Source organism: Protopterus annectens, chromosome 7.part0 (assembly GCF_019279795.1).
Source record: "Protopterus annectens isolate FY-2018-M chromosome 7.part0, PAN1.0, whole genome shotgun sequence".
NCBI lineage: Eukaryota > Metazoa > Chordata > Ceratodontiformes > Protopteridae > Protopterus > Protopterus annectens.
In genome coordinates, this window is record NC_056739.1 from 1733729284 (window position 1) to 1733738463 (window position 9180).

Genomic DNA, 9180 nt, shown 5'->3' on the forward strand with positions numbered 1-9180 from the left:
TATGTCTGCTGCATGATGTCCGTGCACAACACACATCACATACACACCTGTCACCAGCCATACACACACACCACAGCATACACAGCACGCACTATGCGGACACAGGTATCACATACACCTCTCACTATCGTGTCCACCCTGTGCATCATAATATGTTAGCTTAACCGCATTGATGGTGTGGCTCACAGTTATGCGGCAGAGACTTAATCATATGCACAGGGTGATATAGTGCCACAGGCATGGGCTGTACCAATGGATGACATCATGTGTGTGTGTAAGGGCCAGTGCATTGAGTGGGCATGACTATGTAGATTGCATGTGGGTGTGGTGGAGTCCTACAGTTGTGTCTGCTGTGTGGGTGTGTGTGTACACAGTTCAGTCATCTGTGATGCCTACACGGGTATGCTTGGCAGCCCCTGACTGTACAGTGCAGGTGTTACGGCTCACTGTGTCTGCCGGGCGCGGCGACCCGCCTGCCTGGGGTCGCACGGGCACGACCGGGTGGAGGTACAGACTGTCCACTCTCCGATGTCACATGTCCGCTGGAAACGTGCCCACGACGGGGCCGCCCAGGGCCACGCCCACGCGGGCCTGCTCTGTCCTGGTGTGGATGGTGTAGTAGCAGCTGCAGTGCTACTGCTACCATCACTGTCTGTGTGGGCATGGGAGGTGGCACGCACACGCTGACCTGCAGCAGGTGGTGTTGCTGGCACACGCCCACGCCCTATGCCTCACCCCTACCTGGTGTTCCTGCACGGACTGGCGACGCCAAGGATGGCCAAGCCTCGGTCGATGAGACCAGCCATATCGCCCAATCTCCTATCCAGAACATCGGCAAGATGCTGTTGTGCATTTGCCAATGCCTGGATGCTGTCATTTAGGGTACGGATTGCGGACCTCTGCAGCCTCTGCCCGTCCTGGTTCTGCCGTTTGGCACGTGCCTGCGCCGCCATTACAGTCTGGAACATGCGTCTGGTTATACCAGCTGCTGCACCCTGTACGGCAGGTGTATGTCTAGCGGTGCTCCCCCTACGGGCAGCACCTGCCACATGCCTGCGTGGCACTGCACCAGTCCTTACACTGGCAACATCGCGTGTACCCACACCTTCTGCAGCCACCACACATTCCTGCTCGGGGACAACAGACGCTGACTGACCGTCATCTATGGGCAACGGTGTTGGGGTATGTGTCGGCATCTGAACCGTGTGCAGGGATGAAAGGGACGATGTGTGATGTTCTCCAGTGGCACAGACTCTGCCTGTGACGACCCTGCCTGTGCCTCATGCACATGCTCATCACCACTAGTATCTGTGGGGACACTAGCATCAGATTGACCGCAGGAGGGGAACGCACCTACAGCACCTGTCAATACAAAGACATACCATCGGTTACAATACAGACACACACACACACACACACACACACACACACACACACACACACACACACACACACACACACACACACACACACACACACACACACACACACACACACACACACACACAGCATGCATGTGATAATGCAGGTGGCATGCAGCATTCACACAACACAGACCAGTGAATGCAGACCAGACATTCATAGTGGCAGTATGTACACTGCCCTGGTGGGGACAGTACAACAGGCAGGTGTCATTTAGTAGGCATGCAGTACACACATTCATGGTAGTTTGCATGCATCAGCGTGATACACCGTGTGGCCGCAGGCACGTTGAGAGTACACATGGCTGCCAACACTATGTAATGTACACCGCAAACATGTGCGGTATCATGTGGACATGTGAAGATGGTGTCCCACCGCATGCACCACATCACGATGGCTGTCATGGTGCAGTGTTATGTGTACAGTGTACAGATACAATGTATGTGTAACAGTGATGTCTGTGCAGGTACGTTTGCTGTGAGCTGTGTGCATAGCTGTACGGTGTGTGGTGCGGGCTCTGTGCCACTGCACAGTAGCAGGACACAGCTATGTGTCTGTGCGATGCGTGACCTGGACGCATTACATTGCCATGTCTGTAAGTCAGTTCAGCTGCTCAGCAGCACATATATGGTGGACATTGGAGGCACCTGTAGTAGCTGTGGAGAGGAATTTCATGTCACTGGTGTACTACATCAGATGTCCAGGGGGTCCACTACATTGATGAACCCACTATGTGTGTACAGGGTGCAATGGTGAGTACCCACTGTGGATGTGCTGTGTGGCAACATGCCTGTAGGTATCAACCATGGCCTTGTCTGTCTGACTCATTGACAATTGTGTGTGGTAGACATTGTGCACACGGCCCTGTGGTGGCCCATGTGACATACACCCATACTAGTGTGACGGTCACATTCTCTACGGATATGCTGACAGTGTGTATGTCTGCTATGTTGTGCATAGGTCATATCATGGTGTGGCAATGCTGCAGCCAGACATCCATCGCAGCATGGGACATGGCATGCGCCATGTCACAACGCGGTGCACCGATGCAGGGCATGGGTCACATTGGTAACACCTGTGCTCTGGCCAGATCACAGCTCACTCTGTGGTACTGTGTCCATACTGCACTGGCATACCAATGCATACTACACATGCAGCCATTGTGTAACACCTACACCATTGTATGCATAGCTGAATGCACGTAACACACCAATTGGTTGTGTGGTGTCATACCACTCTACGGTAACGGGTGTATCTACTGTACATGGGTGGTGTGTATGTCGGTGGTGCGAGCTGTATACCGTGACGGGGCACACACAGGTGAGCATGTCATGCCTAGACACATGGGGAATATCAATACAGCAGAACATGCGCTTGACTGGCAACAGACTTACCTGCAACAGACCCTTGTCCTTGCGACACGCCAGACGCATCTGTAAAGGCATTACACAAAGGTATACACATTAGCCATTACTATCTCCACGGTCAGCACTGTGCATGACACATCATGCATGTGTGGTTGCATGTGCTATGCACATGTCTGCTAACACAACATAGCATACAATGGTTTGCATCTTGTGTGGCCATATACCTGGCATGTATTGCTATATCATGTGTTGTACTATGACACCCACACCCACGCCGCCTATCATACAAACATGCAACACTGACTTACCATGCGGCTCCAGGCTCATAGCTCGGGAGACACCCACCTCCACGATGGACGCAAGTGGTTCTGCGGTTGTTCCGCGGGTGTCCCCAGACTGGCCAGGAGCTCCTCCGTAGCTGTGAGTGGGGCTGTGTTGGTGGCCCACCACCTGTCCCACGCTGTTGCCTGGCGATTGCAGCGCACGCTGTCTTGCATGCCGGATCAGGTCTGTGCAGTGCCTGCGGATTTGTTGGTAGCTGCGGTTGGTTCCGCCCACGCTGTTCACCCTCCTGCACAACTCCTCCCACATCTCCTGCCGCTCTTGTGCCTGCTGTGGCACATGGCTAAACAGGGCGCTGTAGTTACTCTGGAGGTATGGTATGATGACCTCCTCCTCCTGTCGGCTAAATGGTGGAAGCCGGAACGTGGCATTATCTGGAAGACATGATGATGGTGGCAGGTCACATTCACACTGCTGTGCTGGCATACTGTTGGAAATACATTGCTATGACATGTACGACATCTGCACAGTGATCTGTGAAGGGCATCGTGGCGGTGACACAGCCGATGTTGTGGCTTCACACCATTGAGCACTGGGTGTCACATCATATCTGTGTGCCACCCCATCACACTGTGCACGCACCATGTAGATGTTAGCCTGCCATGGACATGTGTACCTGGCTGCACCTATGTCCATATCAGTTGGCATATGTCCCCATGTGACGACTGTGCTACTGTTCACCTGTACGCAGTGTATATGACAGTACACATCACGACTGTGTCCATTGTGAACGCCAGCAGCGCACTGTACACATACACATGGACACCTGCACATGCATGTGTTGTGCCATGTACTTCCACACAGCACTGTACCGTGCTGGACAACTTGCCCCAGCTCACCTGTGTTACGATGTGATAGACATGGAGCAATGTGTAACCATGACACATTAGCAGGAAAGGCCATGCATAGCATGTACACGCACACATTGTGCAGAGCATCACACAGCACCTGTAACATGACAGGGTGCATCGCCACCACATTACTACTGTGTATGGTTGATAGTGAGAGTGCCTTTGTCCATTGCACCATGTGGGACTGTGATAGCTCATGCAGCCTTGCTGGTCATCTCTGCATGATATGGCAGGGTATGCCACATACATGGCAATGGGTGTGACCCACCCAGGGGCTGACGGTATTGGCAGGGTGGCTGTCCATTGCTTTTGTCATAGCTGTGTGAATATGGACATTCAACATGTTTATCACCATGGTGTGGACACTGTCCTCCAGCGAGGTATGCTGTACGCTGCTTGTTGAGGGTGTGTGTGGTGCATGCAGGTATCACACATCCATGCATACACTGTAGCCCTGGCAGGTGCTATGTGCTGGGATGTTGATCGACACAGTGCTGTATGTGTACACACACCGCTATCCCATGCACATGGATATCTGCCTGAACTGATGTGGGTAACACATATGTGTACATACATTGCCCGCTGCCACCCACATGTCTGCTGCTGCACTACACACCGCCATCCCTCCCTGTGTGAATGTGGTGTTGGCCTCAGCAGAGGTATCCATGTATGGGGACATGGATGTTCACATAGCAGGCCCACTGATGGTATCGCCGATCTGACCATACACATATGATGCACCCTCACACATACAACCCATTCATATTGTTGTTCACAATGGTGACACGGCTATATTGCTATGCCGGAGCCATTCACAGACATACATACACAGAGGCATGCACGCCCATCTGTGTCATTGGTCGGACTATTGGTGTGGTTTGGCACCTAACGTGTTTGACTGCAGGTGGCGCAGACCTACTGTGCACATGTCTACATGGTAGGCCTGTTCTACGGTAGGCATCTGTGATGTGCTGTGCACATCTCATACCTGCACATTTGGTTGTTGTCCATCGGTCCACAGGCCAGTGGTGGGACATACAGGGATGTTGCTGAACATATGTACATGCGACCCTGTACAACTGTGACGCTTAGCCTCTCAGATGCTCATGTGTCGTGGACGTGAACACCGCACACACACATGTGGTTGTGGGCCGCCCATACCCATCTCCACCTGTGGGTTGCTATCATCCCACACACTCCTTGTACTGTATGTTCAGGCTATGCAGCTATGTGGGGCTTGTGTGCATACAATACGATACTATGTGCCTTTGCACCCATCACAGACATTGTCACACAGGTACACCGCAGCCATACACATCGCAGATTGTTGTCAGCATGTCACATGTGGTACACACCTAACACATCTCCCAAGCGGACATGGTAATCTGTATGGGCATGTCCAGTAGTGACATACCACAGCTACCCCTACATGACGGCTATGCAGGACATGTCTGTGTACATCTACTGTGACATATACACAAGCAATGCCCCCTACCTACATCACATGGTACTACCTGTGGAGTATGTGTGTCTGCATCCATGCTATGGCCATAGATGACAATTGTACATCTATATGTGCAACATACCTCAGTGGGGTTGTCATGAGCACATGTTCCATGTGTCAATGCATTGTTTGTGTCTGTTGGGCAGTCATTGTTGTGCATGGTTTACATGGCTGACATAGTGTACTGTGTCTGATTCCAGGTACTTCATTGGGCTACCAGCATTGTACATTTCTACAGCACATTCCAGCCATCATGTAGCCAGCTTAGATGACAGTGGAGGTGTTCCGCCATGTGCACATATGTCACACGGTACAAGGGTGACTGACACACATTGTCGGACTGGGTTCTGACTGCTGTGGATGTGTGTACCGGTGTTGACAACCATGACTGCACCAGATGGTGTCTTCTGGATGTGTGACATTCACAACAAACACCCACATTCACATAGCAGCACATCGCCCACGACAATTGACATTCCTGCCTGAACACTGTGTACGGTATGTTTGTATGACCACTGCATATATCACTGGTGGCCACCAGCATGGCTGCCTACAACAGCAGTGTGTATCCTGTGCAAACATGGTTACACCAGTCACACCACACCTGTGCCAGCTGGCCCTGTAGTGGGTGACAGTGCAGTTCCATTCATCATGTAACAGTATACATCGTGCACCAGTATGTTGCAGACATGTGAACGGCTGTGCTACTCAACATATGCACACATGACACATCACCTGGTACACCGTGTCTGCCTTGCCACCTGCTATTGTGACCACCCTGTGATGACATTGTACGCCCACATGGACGTGGACATGTGATGGCTCAATGGTGAATTAACCGCCCAGGTGTGTGTCTAGCCAGGTGTCCAGTAGCCACTGGTCTGCATGCAGGGATAGTCTACATTGGCCTACTCTGTCACTGGGACTGTTGACTATGGTCATACTGTTGTTATGCAGGCATGTGCTGTTTGTCCAGTCTGATAGTCGTGTTGAACCACACTACCGTGGCACACATGACGGTGGACATCTGGCTAAGGTGTGCAGCCCACATGTACATCTTCTCATGCTATGCTGCCTGTGCAGCGTGTCACATGTCTGTCTCTGGCAGGGCTGTCACAGGTAGGCACAGCATGCAGTGATGTGTGACAATGCTTACACCCTCCACTGTGTTGTACACTAGCACTGCACACACAGTACAGCACACATGTCATTTATCTACGGTGCCTGGGACCTGCCTCCATGCCCTACACGGCACACCTGCCAGTCCAGATTGTACACAGATCATACCTCCCAGTCACATACGTGATCTGCAACACACACAGGTGGGTGGTTCCCACACCACACCGTGATTTACACACATACTGTATTTTCCCATGACACATTGCATCATAGGTAGTCCATGTTCAGATACCCATGTTTGTGGCCACTACACACATTGTGACACGCGACAGTGCAGACACTGTACACCACAGGTTACATGCCAGTCGGGTTGGCATGCTGTACATTGCACCTGGGACAGTTGCTACTGCTATGTATTGCCAGCAACACGACCTTCCCTAGTATGGACTCCCACGCACTCCACACATGCTTGGCCATGCAGTACGCATAGCTGGGTGACACATTACACGACACATACCATACCTACACTACCCTCAGCATGCACCAAACCTCCATGTGTCTGTATGCTAGGCCTACACACCTCCCCTCTGTTTGCTGAACATCCATGCTTACCATCCCTGCTAGCCACACCCTAAGCACACAACCATAGCAGCATGCATGGTACATACACACTACAGCCGGTATTACTGACATCCACTGACAGAGGTAGTTGAGGGCATGGCACCCCGTCCGATGGACAGTCTATGTGCCTATGCCAACAGTGATCACAGTGCACTTCTGCTACATTTACACACTGGTAGGGACCATGCTATTCCACACTGAGACATGGTGGTGCTGGCATTTTCACAGACGCCACAGTGGTATTCCTTGTTCCATGCACACGCGCTGTATGGGCACATGTGCAGGCTGTTGCACGGTAGTTTTGTTCACCTGTGTGTTGTGTGTCACTTGACAGTCATGGTGTGTCCTGCTGGTGCATGACATACAGCTAGCTACCTACACATGACTGCCAGACATTGCAGTGTGGGCCCTCACGCAGTGTGGTGGTATGTCTCTGCTGTTTGACTACATCCACATTCAATGCAGCATACCACGGTCATGCAGGCATTGACGACACAGATGTTGCTGGCATCCTGCCTGCCAATGGGGTACCTACCAACAATACACACTCTCACTCACTACAGGGTTCCAATCCTTGGCTGGACATTGTATTAACCCTGTGGACACATACATAGTACTGGCATGCACATGTTATGTCTGGGAACACAGTCCCAATGTCACCTCCAACCGCCGTAGTTGTATCCCGCCAACCTGGCTGTTACATGTCTCTGCAGCAGCACACGTCAGTGACTGCTAGCCCATTCATGTATCGCTGTGCACCCTGACCACCACACTACCACATCTATCACACTACACATGGATGGTACTGCATTGCACGTATGGGGCTGCATCTCTACACCCATGACTGGGCCATTCAGTATGGCACTGGGCCACATCTTGACATACATGCTTCACACACTCATTGACTACCTGCATGCCTTTCCTGGCACCCTTGTTGGGCTTCTGTGCGCCACAGCACACCACATCCCATGCTGGCCACCTGTCATATTATTGCATGGGTGGTTGGGGTGGTACAGAGGGTATCACATCAGACATGATCCGCACTTTGCCCTTCAGCACCATTCCACTTTATGCTATTGACAGTGTACACATCCAGCATCACATCGTACCTATGTATCGGCATGTTACGCCATGTGCCTTCTGTACAGTTCACACAGTGGTGCAGGCATATCATGCTGACTACAACATTTCAGGGACGGTGGCATTGCACGCCTCAGACATGTGGCCCCTCATGCTCAGTATTTGCATACGACACTACCTGCTGTCACACAGTACTGTACATGCCTACATATACCACTTCTACATACCTGGCAGCATTCTAGCTCATCCTACTATGTTGCTGACACCCATACAGGTGTCAGTGTGGCAGATATATCATGTAGATATCATTGCATCAGTTACATCACACATAGTGCATACACATCACCTTTGCATACTGACAGTCATGCGTGTGTATCACATGGATACTGTCCCTATACAGGCATATCACGCTGTACATGGTTGATGTACACACACATGGTCCACATGGTGCTGTGGTTGCCATATTACACCATAGCGGGTACACATGTGCAGGACTACACATTTCTGGACCGTATGTCTAGCTGATACCTTGGGTGCCCTTGTACCTGTGCCATACACACATGTACACGCAGGCCGTGTTACAATAACACATGTGTGGTGTACCTTACACAATGGATACAACGTTACATGTCTCAGTATAGTCATGCTGTGCTCTCTACCCAGCTCAGACAGTTGACATATGCAAATGACAGTCATGTAACACATCTGTGCTCACCTGCATGCCACTAACACAGGGGTGTAATGTACTCTGCCATGGGCCATGTTCTCCACAGTACTGATGCATGTAGTACTCCTACATGGCGCTTGCTGTGGGCAGGGGAGGAGCAGTCCTGCATGTGTGCACACATGCCACATTGCTCAGCCCGGCGCCTGT